This window comes from Pygocentrus nattereri, chromosome 11 (genome assembly GCF_015220715.1).
Source record: "Pygocentrus nattereri isolate fPygNat1 chromosome 11, fPygNat1.pri, whole genome shotgun sequence".
Taxonomy (NCBI): Eukaryota; Metazoa; Chordata; class Actinopteri; order Characiformes; family Serrasalmidae; genus Pygocentrus; species Pygocentrus nattereri.
In genome coordinates, this window is record NC_051221.1 from 8,045,561 (window position 1) to 8,058,880 (window position 13,320).

Genomic DNA, 13,320 nt, shown 5'->3' on the forward strand with positions numbered 1-13,320 from the left:
GGTGTTATTAGCAAACATCTAATAAACAAACGTTACTCACCGCCGCCCTCTAAAGGTGTTATTAGCAAACATCTAATAAACAAATGTTACTCACCGCCGCCCTCTAAAGGTGTTATTAGCAAACATCTAATAAACTAACGTTACTCACCGCCGCCCTCTAAAGGTGTTATTAGCAAACATCTAATAAACAAACGTTACTCACCGCCGCCCTCTAAAGGTGTTATTAGCAAACATCCAGTAAACAAACGTTACTCACCGCCGCCCTCTAAAGGTGTAATTAGCAAACATCTAATAAACAAACGTTACTCACCGCCGCCCTCTAAAGGTGTTATTAGCAAACATCTAATAAACAAACGTTACTCACCGCCGCCCTCTAAAGGTGTTATTAGCAAACATCTAATAAACAAATGTTACTCACCGCCGCCCTCTAAAGGTGTTATTAGCAAACATCTAATAAACTAACGTTACTCACCGCCGCCCTCTAAAGGTGTTATTAGCAAACATCTAATAAACAAACGTTACTCACCGCCGCCCTCTAAAGGTGTTATTAGCAAACATCTAATAAACTAACGTTACTCACCGCCGCCCTCTAAAGGTGTTATTAGCAAACATCTAATAAACAAACGTTACTCACCGCCGCCCTCTAAAGGTGTTATTAGCAAACATCTAATAAACAAATGTTACTCACCGCCGCCCTCTAAAGGTGTTATTAGCAAACATCTAATAAACTAACGTTACTCACCGCCGCCCTCTAAAGGTGTTATTAGCAAACATCTAATAAACAAACGTTACTCACCGCCGCCCTCTAAAGGTGTTATTAGCAAACATCCAGTAAACAAACGTTACTCACCGCCGCCCTCTAAAGGTGTAATTAGCAAACATCTAATAAACTAACGTTACTCACCGCCGCCCTCTAAAGGTGTTATTAACACACATCACATAAACTAACGTTACTCATCGCCGCCCTCTAAAGGTGTAATTAGCAAACATTAATAAACGAACGTTACTCACCGCCGCCCTCTAAAGGTGTAATTAGCAAACATTAATAAACGAACGTTACTCACCGCCGCCCTCTAAAGGTGTTATTAGCAAACATCTAATAAACAAACGTTACCGCCGCCCTCTAAAGGTGTAATTAGCAAACATTAATAAACGAACGTTACTCACCGCCGCCCTCTAAAGGTGTTATTAGCAAACATCTAATAAACAAACGTTACTCACCGCCGCCCTCTAAAGGTGTTATTAACACACATCACATAAACAAACGTTACTCACCGCCGCCCTCTAAAGGTGTTATTAACACACATCTAATAAACAAACGTTACTCACCGCCGCCCTCTAAAGGTGTTATTAACACACATCTAATAAACAAACGTTACCGCCGCCCTCTAAAGGTGTAATTAGCAAACATTAATAAACGAACGTTACTCACCGCCGCCCTCTAAAGGTGTTATTAGCAAACATCTAATAAACAAACGTTACTCACCGCCGCCCTCTAAAGGTGTTATTAATAACAATAATAAACAAACGTTACTCACCGCCGCCCTCTAAAGGTGTTATTAATAACAATAATAAACAAACGTTACTCACTGCCGCCCTCTAAAGGTGTTATTAACAAACAATAATAAACAAACGTTACTCACTGCTGTCCTCTAAAGGTGTTATTAATAAACAATAATAAACAAACGTTACTCACTGCTGTCCTCTAAAGGTGTTATTAATAAACATCTAATAAACAAACGTTACTCACCGCCGCCCTCTAAAGGTGTTATTAATAACAATAATAAACAAACGTTACTCACTGCCGCCCTCTAAAGGTGTTATTAATAACAATAATAAACAAACGTTACTCACTGCCGCCCTCTAAAGGTGTTATTAACAAACAATAATAAACAAACGTTACTCACTGCTGTCCTCTAAAGGTGTTATTAATAAACAATAATAAACAAACGTTACTCACTGCCGCCCTCTAAAGGTGTTATTAATAAACAATAATAAACAAACGTTACTCACTGCTGTCCTCTAAAGGTGTTATTAATAAACAATAATAAACAAACGTTACTCACTGCCGCCCTCTAAAGGTGTTATTAATAAACAATAATAAACAAACGTTACTCACTGCTGTCCTCTGAAGGTGTTATTAATAAACAATAATAAACAAACGTTACTCACTGCCGCCCTCTAAAGGTGTTATTAATAAACAATAATAAACAAACGTTACTCACTGCCGCCCTCTAAAGGTGTTATTAATAAACAATAATAAACAAACGTTACTCACTGCCGCCCTCTAAAGGTGTTATTAATAAACAATAATAAACAAACGTTACTCACTGCCGCCCTCTAAAGGTGTTATTAATAAACAATAATAAACAAACGTTACTCACTGCTGTCCTCTAAAGGTGTTATTAATAAACAATAATAAACAAACGTTACTCACTGCCGCCCTCTAAAGGTGTTATTAATAACAATAATAAACAAACGTTACTCACTGCCGCCCTCTAAAGGTGTTATTAATAAACAATAATAAACAAACGTTACTCACTGCTGTCCTCTGAAGGTGGGCAGAGATCTTTTGTTTGTGTCTCAAAACAATTTTTTTCTATTATTTACATGCATTCACCTCAGCCTACCTAATGAAAAAATGCCCAATGTCCACAGATAGTTGTGATGTAAACATATCATTTGAATAAGCTCTCAGCTATGCTAAATAACTGCAGTCGGCTCCAACAATTGCGATGAAAAGATGTGATATTTGTGACAGGCCTGTGTTGTCAAGCCATTTATTAAGTTTAACACTGTGAATTCATTTGTGGAAACGTCACAGAAACATTCAAATATATACATAAAGACAGCTGTGTTGTTGACGTTCTTCGTGCACGCTGTGTTCGCTTTCCTCTGTGCTGTATCATTACTATGTCATCTGTTGTTGGTTGTTTAGCTTCAGTTGGGTGAAGTGCGAGTGATCACAGGGCTGGGCGTGTCGGCCTGTTTCACAGTGTTCTCTTGTGCTGTGTATTTCCCCCGTTTTCCCCGTTCTCCGCTCGCTCGAGCTTTCTACCCCACAGCCACTCGAGAACAGTTATTTCTAGTGTTAATGTGTGACACTTCAGCTATGCGTGACTGGTCACATTTCACCCCCCTGAATCAACACATTGTGAAGCGGATAAGCAAATGACTGTGTATGGAGTCGGGGTCTTGTTTGAGCACATGAATTATGGGTTGCGATTGGAAAGGGAGCGGAGAATAGAGGAGGAGGGGGCTGATGGACAACCTTTCAGCCGCTGAGAATGAGGGAGAATGGGATCCAGCACCCCCTGTTGCAAGTAGTGCTGGCTTTATTACAAATAATTTTATTGCACATGATTCCAAAAACGTTGGTATTATGTGAAATGCTAATAACCCATATACACTTATTTCAAATTCGATGCCTACAAATTGTCACATGTTGTGACAGGAGCATGTTTACCATTGTGTTGCATCACTTTTCCTCTTAACACCACTTAATCGTTTGGAGACTGAAGACACAAGTTTTGGAAGCGGAGTTGTTTGCTATTCTTCTCTTATACAATTCTTCACTCTGCACACATTTTCAGGCCAATCGAGCACCTGCTCTCTCTGATTACGCAGCCATGCTGATCTAACCAAAAATCTGAAAAGTGGGCTCGTCAGACCACAGCAGTTTTCCACAGTGCATCAGTCCATTTCGGATGAGCTCAAGCCCTGAGAAGTCGGAGGTGTTTCTGGCTTCCATTGTGCATGGTCAAGTATTAACTTGCATTTGCAATGCTTTTCTAAACTATTCCCAATCCCACGCAGCGAAATCCATCACAGATGTAGGCTGTTTTTTCAATGCAGTGCCATCTGAGGAGTTGAAGGTCAGGAGAATCCATTTGTGTTTTTTGGCCTTCTACTTTACACAATCGAAACTCCCAGAATCTTTGATGATATTTTGCACTGCAGAGGGTGAAACACCTAATATTAGTCGCACAACAGAGAAATTTCGCCTCTGCATTTAACCCATCCGTGCAGTGAAATACCACACACACACTAGGGGGCAATAAACACAATTGCCTGGAGCAGTGGGCAGGCCTATCCACACCCTGGGAGCAGTTGGGGGGCATGTCCGTCACGTACGCAAGGATGGTTCACTAACTTCAAGCCTGCAACTACATTTACAGCATTTGGCTGACGCTCTTATCCAGAGCGACCCAAGTAGGCGAAGGTAGGTGTTAGGAGTCTTGCCCAAGGACTCTTATTGGTATAGTGTAGGGTGTTTGCCCTGGTGGGGGATTGAACCCCAGTCTACAGTGTAGAAGGCAGAGGTGTTACCCACTACACTAACCAACCAACTGAACATATGTTTACAAGAAAGCAATTTGAAAGGTAAAATATTACATATCTTGCCTATGTAGTGTTTTAGGTTAAATAAAGACCAAAGTAGGATTTTAGGAATCATTCTCTTTTCTTTTTTATGAATCATTAGTTTCTCTAAAGGTGTTATTAATAAATATCTAATAAGCAAATGTTACTCGTCGCCACCTTTTAAAGGTGATAGGTGCAGATATTCTGACAGTAATGTATATTCAGGATCTTAAACATGCAAGGATTATTCTTCCTTTATGAGAAATATAAAACATACTTTATGCAGATTTTCTAAAAAGAGAAGAATTTTATAAGAGCTCAGCAACAGAATAAAGGAACAACACATATTTGACATGGCCATCCAGAATGGGCTGCTTTTCTGTATTTGTCCTCTAACGATAAAGCAAGAATTGAAAAATACCTTTTTCCATTAATACAGACTGTAGTCCATCTGTTTCTCTGCATACTTTGTTAGCCCCCTTTCACTGTGCTCTTCAATGGTCAGGACCCCCACAGGACCACAACAGAGCAGGTTTGGGTGGTGGATCATTCTCAGCACTGCAGTAACGCATGGTGGTGGTGTGTTAGTGTGTGTTGTGCTGCTCTGAGTGGATCAGACACAACAGGGTGGCTGGAATTTTTAAACACTGTCCACTCACTGTCCACTTTATTAGACACTCCTACCTTGTAGATGTAAAGTCAGAGTCTACAGCTATATAAATAAACACAAGTGTAGGGGATGCGTGTGGGAACATGATCATTTAGTACTGTCTTGCCAGGCCCAGTGAAGCCAACTGTGGGCTTACATATACACTATATTTCCAAAAGTATTCAGTCACCCATCCAAATCCTGGAATTCAGGTGTTCCAATCACTTCCATGGAAACAGGTGTACAAAACCACACACCTAGGCCTGCAGACTGCTTCTACAAAACATTTGTGGGTCACTCTCAGGAGCTCAGTGAATTCCAGTCAGTGGGATTATAACAAAGTGGAAGCGACTGGGAACGACAGCAACTCAGCCACAAAGTGGTCGGCCATGTAAAATGACAGAGCGGTCAGCGGATGCTGAGGGGCAAAGTGCGCAGAGGTCACCGACTTTCTACAGAGTCAATCACTACAGACCTCCAAACTTCATGTGGCCTTCAGATCAGCACAAGAACAGCATAGAGAGCTTCATGGAATGGGTTTCCATGGCTGAGCAGCTGCATCCAAGCCTTACATCACCAAGCCCAGTGCAAAGTGTGGAATGCAGTGGAGTAAAGCGCCGCCACTGGACTCTAGAGCAGTGGAGACGTGTTCTCTGGAGTGACCAATCACGCTTCTCCGTCTGGCAATCCGATGGACCAGTCTGGGTTTGGCGGTAGTCAGGAGACAGTACTTGTCTGACTGCATTGTGCCAAGTGTAAAGTTTGGTGTGAGGTTGTTTTTCAGGAGTTGGGCTCGGCCCCTTAGTTCCAGTGAAAGGAACTCTTAAAGCTTCAGCACCAAGAGATTTTGGACAATTTCATGCTCCCAACTTTGTGGGAACAGTTTGGGGACGACCCCTTCCTGTTCCAACATGACTGCACACCAGTGTACAAAGCAGGTCATAACGACATGGATGAGCCAGTTTAGTGTAGAAGAACTTGACGTGGCTTGCACAGAGTCCTGACCTCAACCCGACAGAACGCCTTTGTGATGAATTAGAGAGGAGACTGTGAGTCAGGCCTTCTCGTCCAACATCAGTGTCTGCCCTCATAAATGTGCTTCTGGAAGAACGGTCAAAAATTCCCATAAACACTCCTAACCCTTGTGGAAAGCCTTCCCAGAAGAGTTGAAGCTGTTATAGCTGCAAAGGGTGGGTCAACTTCATATTAAAACCTATGGATTAAAAATGGGATGTCACTCAAGTTTATATGTGTGAAGGCAGATGAGCGAATACTTTTGGCAATATAGTGCATGTGCCTTTGATCTTGTTAGAGTTAGGCTTGCGTAGTTGACCTCTATCTCTATATTATCCAATTGTGCTTTTATTATTTTTATTACATAAATGTTTTAAAAGTGTTAGAAACATTCTACAATAATAAACCATTATTGAGCTGCAAAATCAGTTTCCTTTAACATCATAAATGGTTTTGTTTGGAAAGAAAAAAACAAAGTACTGTGCAAAATTCAGTAAGTCTATTTGCTCCTAAAACACAGATATTAGAATGAATACGAATAACATTGATGCAATAACTAGTGTATTAGATTAGATTAGGTTAGATTAGATTAGATTCAATTTAATTGTCATTGTGCAGAGTGCAGGAACAGAGCTCATGAAATGCAGGTAGCATCTAACCAGAAGTGCAAAATACAGTATTCTTTACATATAAAGTGTAGAAGGATGGTATAGTGGTTTAAACAATATTAATATGCAAGTATAAAGTATTTATGTTTGTCAGTGTGGTCATTTAACCATTTCCTGCCCTCTCCTCAGTGCAGCCCAGTAATGTTCATAGTAATGAACCTAGTTTGGCTAATTAATACTTCATTATGTTGAATCAGGTGTGCTGGTGATGGAATTGAACAAATCTTTGTGAAGGTTGGAGACAAATCAGGAACAAAACTACTTTTTTCAGCATAAGGAATTCTTGTTACCTTTTACTGTATTTATGTACATTTTTGCAGAAACCTACTTTTTGCCCAGATAAATGGATTTAAATAATGTGCTCAGGTGGCTTAAGACAGTACTGTGAAAATACAGTGAGGTCCAAAGTCTGAGACCACATTGAAAATCACTGAAATTGAAAATTTCATTTAAACCTGGAAATAAACAATAAAAATGTTTAACAATAAAAATTTCAAACACTGTCAGCGAATAAAAGTAAAATCAAGAAGGAGGAGTATTCGTCTCAAGGTCACCATTTAGTTTAAGCAGATTTGTAAAATACCTCTCAGCTGGATTTGGTCTACTCATCAGAGGCTTTTGCACAAACTTGTGGAGTCCATGCCAACTTGCTGCCATTAAAGCAGGAGAACCAAGAGGTTCTAAAATTGATGAATATTTATATAATTTATATCAACATGTACAAAACCCTGTGTCTCCAAAATGCAAAATGGTAACTTTACAAGAGAAACAAAAAACATATTTTACTTCTAAAAAACATATTTACTTTTATGTTCCCGACAGCAGCCAATCATATATATATAGAAACTAAATAGGCCGAACAGAATGTTCTAAATACAGTCGCAGCACAGCACACAATAGAGAATACAATGACACACATTACAAAGCTATACATTCCTTCATTGGTCTTCTTAAAGGACACAGACGGTATAAAGGACAGCCCACGCTTCCTTTAACCCCTCATTATAAGTAGAAGTCAACAGAACAGTCACGTCACTTTATCCAAACAAAATGGGCAGTTTTGCTCATGGTGATTAAGGTTTCACTGAGTTTTGCCACAAGTCTGACTGAAATACTGTATGGATTGGAGGACTTTGCACTGGAATACTTACGTGACTGAGCTGATTATGGTCCTGTCATGCTTCATGGATGGGAACTGTTGGTGTAGTGTAGTGGGTAAAACACCTCTGCCTTCTATGCTGTAGACTGGGGTTCAACCCCCCACCTGGGCAGCACCCTACCAATAAGAGTCCTTGGGCAAGACTCCTAACACTACCTTTGCTTACCTGTGTAAAATGATCAAACTGTAGGTCGCTCTGGATAAGAGCGTCAGCCAAATGCCGTAAATGTAAACTGTAGTTAGTTAGGAGGCTATCTGATGTCACGTGATACACTTTGTAATCATTTCTTTGTGTAAACAAGCAATATTATCATAATATACTGTACATACTACAGTGCAAAGGTCTTGGGCATCTGAGGAGGTGATCTGTAGGGCCATTTATCTGAGACTTTGTGTTTATTTAAGTAAGTAAGTTTTTATTAGTCCCTCAATGGGAAAATTCACCTCAGCGTTTAACCCATCCATGCAGTGAAACACCACATATACACTAGTGGGCAGTGAGCACACTTGCCCGGAGTGGTGGGCAGCCCTATCCATGACGCCTTGGGAACCATTGGGTGTTAGGTGCTTTACTCAAGGGCACTTCAGTCACGTCCAGTCAGCTCAGGGGATTGAACCAGTGACCTTCCAGTCACAAGGCTGGCTTCCTAACCTGCAGCTCATGACTGCCCATTTATTCCAGAAACAAAAAAAAAAAACAACTCATACAAATAAACACATGAAAAATCTATTGTGAGTTGATGTGTGTTGCTTTAACTATTTCCAAAGCTGTCCTTGAAGAAGTCCAGTCCAGTATAGCCTATCCCAGCAGCTACTCCAGCTAGCCTCCTGAAGTTGTCTGTGCTCATGTGAACCGTCTTGGCTCAGCTCAGCTTACTTGTAAAATCATAATCCAGAATAAACACAGACTGTATAATGAACAGCAAAATCAAACGGCGGAATTGAATTTGGAGTTACCCATATTTGTTGCATCATCCTAAGTGGCTAATGCCGCCCTCGCCACCCATAAGATTTGGATGCAACACTATGACTGAGACGTTTCAGACGCAGGGGCACGCTGACTGTATTAGGGCTCAGTTTACCAACACGGCTTTGAAAACACCGAAGCCGCTCTTTGAACCGGACTGTATTCTGCCACAATGGCTTGATTCAATTAGGAACCGATAAAGAAAGCGTAAAAATGTTTTTAAAAATCATAAGACAGATCAAAACAGATAGCAGCGCTTCTGCAGCACCCGCTTCCAGCCACCCTCTCAAAGTCAATAACTCAATTTACCAATAAGCTAAAGTTCTGCCTCATGCTGTACCAGGAAATATGTGAATATGTCATTGTATAATGACTAAATCCCCCCTTATTAGTTTAAGCCGGCGATCAGTAATGTTCTTCTAGAGCTGTGCTCTAAAGAAACGCACATACTTGGCATTGTGGTGCTAAACAAAACAACAGCGCGCAACAAAAGACAAAGCTCTCTTGTGGACGTCTGCAGATAAAAGTCTGAAATGAGTGCTAAACTAGAGGATGCTGTCATACGCTGTTCAGCCAAACAACGGCCTGCATTGTGCTCTTTAGAATATCAGTCCATTAGGGCCGTGTGATAAGGAGTAAATAAATGCCAGATGCAGCTTGTGCATCGCAGCTTACCAAGAAAAACAGACAGTTGTACTGCCAGATGTCATCGAACGGGCACTCGAATTATCACGGCAGAGTGCTCGGGCACTACACATGGGCCAGAAGTGAGAAATAAGCAGAGCGGGTGTGAAGGCTTCAGCATTCAGAGGTGCTTCTGCGCTGTTAGACCTGGACTGAATACCGGACCACCTCTACATCTTCCCTAAGACAAGAGGCAAGAGGGCAAGAGGGCAGAGGGGCGGCGTGGCATTCTTATTTTTGTAAAAAAAATGTTTTAATGCTTAAAAAAGGTTTGTAGGAATGTCTTATGAATGTCTTGCAGAAGGTTTATCCTTGGCAGAAAGATAGTAATAATATGAATAAAATAAAATGTTATTGTTCTTATCAGCAGCTTGTGGCGAAATTATGGAAGCCGAAGCTGAAAGTTGTGACTTACGTGGCATTAGAGATGGAAACATGTCAAACCCAACTTTTTTGTGCCAAATCTTTGCAGAAAATGATGTCTTTCTGGCGGCACGGTGGCGTGGTGGGTAGCGCTGTGGCCTCACAGCAAGGGGTTCGATTCCCCGGCCGGGCGACCAGGGTCCTCTGTGGAGTTTGCATGTTCTCCCTGTGGTGAGTTTCCTCCCACAGTCCAAAGATGTGCAATCAGGCCAATTGGACATGCTAAATTACCCCTGGGTGTGAGTGACTGTCTGTGTCTGTCTGTCTGCCCTGTGATGGACTGGCGACCTGTCCAGGGTGTATCCTGCCTTCCGCCCGAAGACTGCTGGGATAGGCTCCAGCACCCCCCCGCGACCCTGACGGAGAAGTGGCTTAGAAGATGGATGGATGGATGTCTTTCTGACAGAAACAAGCTTTTTTTGTTGCATTTCCATTTTATCACACAATTTGTTTTTGGGCTACATTATAAAAGCCTTTAATAAGCCTCATCAGGCCATTGGTCGGTAATGAACTGCCTGCTAATTACTACATTATTAAACAACATTAAGCGACATTTTAGGTGTTCATTATTATTCCATTATTAAGCCTTATCAAACCAATAACTGGTACCTAATTAATCAAGCCAATAACTGCTGATTTACCGGCTGCTAAGGACTACTTTCCAAGGCTTAAAAAAGGCTTTAGAAGGATTATAATGCAGGCATCGTGCTCTCACCATCCACTGTACTAGAAACACCTAGCTTGATGTTCCTCATGCTGACTACTTTATGAAGTACATCTATCTGGTATGAGTTCAGATCAGGTTTTTTGATTTTATTAGAAGATTTCATCTAATCACATATAAGGTGGTCAGTTGGGTGAATATGAGGCAGCTGACAAAGTCTAATTGGAGAAGAATGTTGAAGTTAGGATACAAACTGTGACCATGAGAGAGAACGAAAGAGAAAGAGAGAAAAAGAGAGAGAGAGAGAGAGAGAGAGAGAGACCTGTCAACATGGTTTCAAATGTTTTAACAAAGATATATACAGAATTAGTGTTTACCAGTTGCCTGCTGGCTGCTCTGAACTGTGGGGCATGTCAGAAGGCCAAGCGGTTGACAGCGTCTTCCAGGCAGCGTAGGGCTCCAGTGGCAGGGATCAGCAACACCACCAACTGGTGCGGTTCAGCTGTACACACCTGAGCCCCCTCAACAGAGCCTCATTTGGGAAGGGCATATGTTTCATGCCCACCTTGGCACCATGTTCTTGCATACGATGATTAGGTTTAGGTTTTTACGTTTGCTGTATTGTTGTCCAGTTATAACAATGATACATACATACAGAAGGGTCCAGCCAGGCACGACAATGACACTGCCATTGTTCCTCAACATAGAAGTGTGAAGACTTTGGATATCTCACCATCAACCGTACATAATATCAGCAAAAGACTCAGAGAATCTAGAGAAATCCTTTTATGCCAAGGACGAGGCCAATGGTCAACATTGGATGCTTGCGATTTTTGGGCTCTCAGGCAACACTCCATTGAAAATAATAATAATAATTATTATCTAAGATCACTTGCTGGAACATAAACACAGACACTCTGTGATGTAAGTGGTGCTTTAAGCTCATTTACAGCTTTAAAAACTAGTAGCAGAGCTTTAAAATCCAGCCTGAGCGATACAGGCAGCCAGTGCAGTTCTTTTAAACCTGGAGTGATATGATCTCTATTTTCGTTTTTTTAGGATTCATGCTGCTGAGTTTTGTACAAGTTGTAAGGATGTATAGTTTTCTTAGGAAGTTCAGTAAGATGATCATTACAGTGATCAACTCTGCGTCTAACAAATGTACGAACAAGTTTCTCTGCGTGGCTCTGAGAGAGAAAAGGCAGAGCGACATTTCTCAGATGATAAAAAGCTACTTTAGTGACTGTGTTTACATGCAGATACAACAGAGCTCAGAGTCTAAGATCTCACCAGGTTTCTCACTTCAGGTTTGGTACATGAAGCTAAAGAACCAAGTCTCTCATAAATCCCTTTACTCTGAGTGTCTGTACAGATGATCAGTAATTCAGTTTTTTCATGATTTCATTGTAGGAAATTCTGAGACATCCACTGAAAAATATCTGACACATGGCTGGTTAGTCGGTCTACAGAGTCTTGATCTTCAGAAGGAATAGAAATGTATCGCTGGGTGTCATCCTAATGACATCATCTGGAGGTAGCATGCACGTGGTAGAATTCTGTAGTGGAAATCGTTGCTCAGAAACCCTTCCAGAAATCTCTGTGCAAGCCACAAATGCAAGTTAAAGCTGTATCAAAGAAGCCACATGTCAACATGATCCGGAAACACTGCCGTCTTCTCTGGGCCAAAGCTCATTTAAAATGGACTGAGACAAAATGGAAATCTTTTCTGTGGTCAAGTGAATAAAAATGTGAAGTTTTTTTTGGAAAGCATGTAGACTCAGGAGCTGAGAGACCATCCAGCTTGTAATCAGTGCACAGTTGAAAAGCCTGCATCTCTGATGGTATGAGGTTACATTGGTGCCCATGTCAAATGCCATGTTGCTGAAATGACATGTTAAAAGTAAGATAACACCAGCCTCTACAGGGAACAAACCTTTGTGCGTGATTGTAATGAATAACAATTAAACAGAATAAAAAATATCAAACAGTTTTTGAAACTGTCAAAGAGCATATGTGAACATATACATAATGAATGTCGAAGGTCTGAGCAGACATATAATTCAACAATCCCATTGAACAGCGGCGCTGTGAGTGTCAGTAAGTGGGGTTGCAGGGTTCAGTCTAAAGCGAAGGGTGTCCATTGTGGTTAATGAGGACCACAGCTCTGGGGAAAAGCTGTTAGCATGTCTAGTTGCGCTCGCTCTGATGGCCCTTACTCTCCTACAAGAGGGTAGTGGATGAAGGAGGTGAGGGGGGTCATCTATTATCTCGCCAGTGCACGCCATGACCCTGGCTCTTGTAAATGTCCTGAATCATTTGCAGACTACGTCCAATGATCACTTCTGCTGGCCTGATTATATGTTGGCATTTGGTTCTTTTCTATGAGAATGCAGTGCCAAGTCGGATGGTTACAGAGGAGGCCTGGACGATTGCTGTGTAAAACTGGATCATTAGGGCCTTTGGCAGATTGAATTCCCACTCTATGGGTGAGGAGAGTGGCTCTGTGCTCAGAAATTGACCTTTAGTGAAAGGCTAGTGCTTGCATTATCACAAATGCAGGCTAGATCTACCCTATGAGCAAGTCTTCTTTAGCCTCAATGCATCCTTCAGTTACATTCAGTGGTGGATGAAGTACACAAACCATGTAGTTGAGTTAAAGTAGAGATACCCAAGGTAAAATATGACTCCAGTAAAAGTAGAAGTTCCTCCCTTTAGACCTCCACTTGAGTA